This window comes from Gouania willdenowi, chromosome 15, assembly GCF_900634775.1.
Source record: "Gouania willdenowi chromosome 15, fGouWil2.1, whole genome shotgun sequence".
NCBI classification, from domain to species: Eukaryota; Metazoa; Chordata; class Actinopteri; order Blenniiformes; family Gobiesocidae; genus Gouania; species Gouania willdenowi.
In genome coordinates, this window is record NC_041058.1 from 6614789 (window position 1) to 6619407 (window position 4619).

The window sequence follows — 4619 nt, forward strand, 5'->3', positions numbered from 1 at the left end:
GTTCTGTGGATTTTGTTTTTAAGTTTGTGTGGTGTGTGTGTGTGTGTGGTTTGTGTGCACACGAGTGGATGTGTTGCTGTCCGTACGTGCAAGGCCATTTAAGGCATGCTCACTTTTCTGCTTTAATGCAGTTTTTCAAAATAATATACCCGGAAATTAAATCTATATAATTTTTAATGCTGCATACTTTATTAGATGCTTCAGTATCAAATGGTCCACGTACACTTAAAACACAACACACCAATCAATATAAGGTAAAACACAATTTTAAAAAATGTTTAAAATACCAGCAGGACTATTAACAGACAGATGCGTCAATGTTAAACTTTTAATGCTGGTGTTTCCAATGACCTAGACATCGGTCAGTTTCTTTCATTAATTGACTCACACAGATGACTAGATTATGTAATCAATAATCCTGATACATGTAATGCTATAAGCTCGATTGATGTTCTCTGCTTCCTTCACAGCACTGATGGGATGTTGGCTACATTTATGTACTTTTATTTAGCAGCTTTATTCTTTCTTTGAGGCCGCTTTGCGACCCTTGGTGGCAGTAATTCCCTTAAAGGTTGTCAAACGTCAACGTTAGATGTGGCAGATGTAACCTCAACAGAGGAAAGATACCAGATCACTGGTAAAGGTTAATATTACTCATAAGTCCCCACAGTCCGACACCACTGCAAACAGGTGCAATCGGTCCTGAAATATTTATAATTTTTTTATATGGCCAGGGTCGCCTAACTATCTGAAAGCTCGTCACAGACTTGCCCATTGAGGGCGCTGTGATTCTGAATGGATTTATGCATCTGTAACCAGTTCCAGTTCCAATTCAGGAACTGGAACAGACATTGCACCTTTCTGGTCTGAAGCTGCCCAGTGAGGTATTGATGATCTCATAACGCTGCAGCATGTAGAATCGTGAGACTTGTATAGAAACAACCACACTCCACCCTGTCCTCCGTCCACCTATTGTTCCTTACTGTTATCCACCAACTTTTTTCTCACTAGACTACTGACAAAGTAGGGACTTTATCTTGTTATTGGAGAGTTTTCTGGTGTTTTAGAAGCTTATAAACTGTTGCTTCACTATGTCGATCTTCCTTTTTTTCCTCCTGCTTTGCCGTGTAACTGTTGTGCCTCACGCCGCGATGGAGACTTCTCCTGCTGGAATGTCCATCATTGTACTTTTACTTCAGAGGACATGAACGCGCAAACGACTTTTAGTAGAGTAGGTAATAGTAATGCCCAAACGGCCCATGGAGCACTCTGTTTGTAAAAAGATGTCCGGATTTCTAAACTTCACATACAGGACCAAGAGAAGGTGTAAAATTACTGTCCTCTCAGAACATTTTGAATTACAATATGCTCAAAGGCGATTATTGATTTTTGACCAAATTAAGCCACAAAAAACGTACATACTGCAGCTTTAATTAAGCACTTGTACCTTAGAGCAGAGCATGCATCTTCACTGGTCACACATGTCATATGGTTAGTTTGAGCTGCAAAGAGAATTCCTGCCAGAAAGGTGTGAAGTGTGCTGATCACTCAGGGTGTCCATGCTAACCCATGTCAACCGCTAAAAGCTCCAATAACAGGCTCATGAGCATCAGAACATGACCTTAGAGAATAAACCATATGTATTTATCCTGTAAAACAAATCCTACAGAGCAAAACACAGGTGTTTTTCGTATTTTTATTTTTTTTTGTGGAAGTGTTCCTGTCAGAATTTACAAATGTTTTAGAACAACATGGGGACCAGAAGAACTATTTTGAGACATCAGGATCAAACGGGTCTGATCCATGAAGGCTTAACTTCTCTCATAGCAGTGGTTTCAGAAATTCTTCCACATTTCATTGGTGGTTAGATGAATTTGGGGGCTCATGCGTACCTTTATTTGACTGTAAAATTATGTGAAATAATTTAACTCGGTTAAAAATGAAATACAAAATAATAAATACAACCCCTGGTTAGAAATGTGACTGAAGAAAGTCCTGGTGCGAGAACAGATCACAGATTTATTTCCAGATGTTTTGGCAGTGACTGAAAATGCAGGCAATGCATTAGTTCATTAAAACTAAACGCTCTCTTCTTAACAAAACAACAATCAGCACAAGCGTGAGGAGCCATTTTATTTTCTCTTTTAATTCAATTTCAGTTTCAATTTATTTAACTATATAACATTTAAATGAGAGCACAGTTATCTGGATCAATGATCCTGATCATGGCACTATGATCATTCACACTTTATAGGCTTGGGAGACAATTTTATCACTATTAAATTTGGATGAAATTTGTTAGCATAATCTTGGAACCAACTCAAATTTCACAAAGATTGGTAAATTACGAACTGACATATACATTTTTTCAATTTTGCCAAAAATTATTTTCAGACTGATCCAGAAGTTATTCATCTGGATCCCCTCCAAAATTTAAGGGAATCTTACATGGCGTATGATCTCTTTGGTTAAAATATTTGTTTGGCTGTTAGCAGGATTAAAAATCAAAAGTACTAAACAAATAAATGTTGGATAAAATATGATCTCCTTGGCTGAGGTAATAAACAGGTTGTGTTTAAATGTTAGCGCTCACAGCTCGGTCGGTAGATTTAATAATGTGCAGTAAATTGGAGCTCTAATGGGTGTGAAACAGTATTTTTCAGTCAGCAGCATCAGTATTCACTCCCATTTGCTGGTGTAGGAATATGAAAGAAGAACAGGACATTGTTTTTAACCTTTACCTCCATCACAGAGGGTTGGTAGATAAGACAGAGAGAAATGCATTCTGTCTCACTTTCCTTCTTCTCTTCCAAATGAAGCAACTGTGGACAACATGCAGCCCGTTGCTCTTTTTATGTGCGACCCGCAAAGTAAACGCACAAAATTACTTAAAAAACAAAACACTAACAACAAAAATAAGCAAAATGTTGTAATTTTGTATGTTTTTGGAAACACGAAATGAGAGAAAATATACAAAATGATGGCGACATTTACAAAAAGACAACAAAAACCCACAAACGACTGAAAATACAAAAACTCAAAAAAACGAAAATACATACTTTTAAAAACACACAAAACGACATCAAAAATACACAACAGCAAGAAAATCTCACAAAATTAGAGAAAAATACACTAAACAGCACAATATAACAGAAAATGAGGCTAAAATACACCAAACGAGAACATTAACACACAAACGAACAGTAAAACACACAAAACGTTGACCAAAACTCTGTTCTTTCCTGTGTTGATGCTCAGATTGGTCGTTATGATAGCGCTTCGAGATGACCACTGTTGTAATTTGCGCTATATATAAAAATTGAATTTAATTGGTCACAATCACATTTGTTGGCCCCCTCTGTGGTAAGAGTTGCCCTCTTCTGAAACAGAGCCTTGACATACAGACCCTTGGGCGACCGTGGCTCAGGTGGTAGTGGGTCGTCTTCTGATTGAGAGGTTGGGGGTTCGATCCCAGTACCTGACTATGTGTCGAAGTGTCCTTGGGCAAGACACTGAACCCTAAGTTGCTCCCAGTGGTCGACTAGCGCCTTGCATGGCAGTCCTGTCCCACTGGTATGTGAATGTGAGAGTGATTGGGTGAATGAACTGATATGTAACGCACTTTGAGACTGCTTCAGTGTGGTGATAAAGCGCTATATAAAATCAAGTCCATTTACTATTTACCATTTACATAAAGCTGTGTTTCAGCTCTTTCTGCCTCTTTGGGCCTCGTCTGACCTGCTGCCTCAGCTGGACGCCCTGCCGAGTGCAGACGTGTACTGTTCATTTTCAGAATAAATGTATCGCGTACAACATTCCAGAGGTCATCAGCATTCACAGCTAAAATTATGTGAAATAATCTAACTCTGTTAAATATCAATTAATACACCCCCTGGTTAGAAATGTGACTGAAGAAAGTCCTGGTGCGAGAACAGATCACAGATTTAGTTCCAGTTGTTTTGGCAGCGACTGAAAATGCAGGCAATGCATTAGTTGATTAAAACTAAACCCTCTCATCTTAACAAAACAACAATCAGCACAAGCGTGAGGAGCCATTTTATTTTTACTTTTAATTAAATTTCAGTTTCAATTTATTTAACTATATAACATTTAAATGAGAGCACAGTTATCTGGATCAATGATCCTGATCATGGTACTATGATCATTCACACTTTAAGGGTTGGGAGACAATTTTATCACTATTAATAACCATACAGTAGGTCCAAATGTATGGACACCCATATTTTATTAAAAAAAATTACAATAAAATGCGCAATCTGGATTAGATTTGGATGAAATTTGTTAGAATAAGATACACAAAACGAGAACATTAACACACAAAAGAACAGTAAAACACACAAAACGTTGACCAAAACTCTGTTCTTTCCTGTATTAATGCTCAGATTGGTCGTTATTCAAAATGCGGACATGAATGTCAATAATTTGGATCTCGAATTTTATTTTTTGATAGCTCTTCGAGATGACTATCGTTGTAATTTGCGCTATATAATAAAGTTGAATTGAATTGGTCACAATCACATTCATTGGCCCCCTCTGTGGTAAGAGTTGCCCTCTTCTGAAACAGAGCCTTGACATAAAGCTGTGCTTCAGCTCTTTCT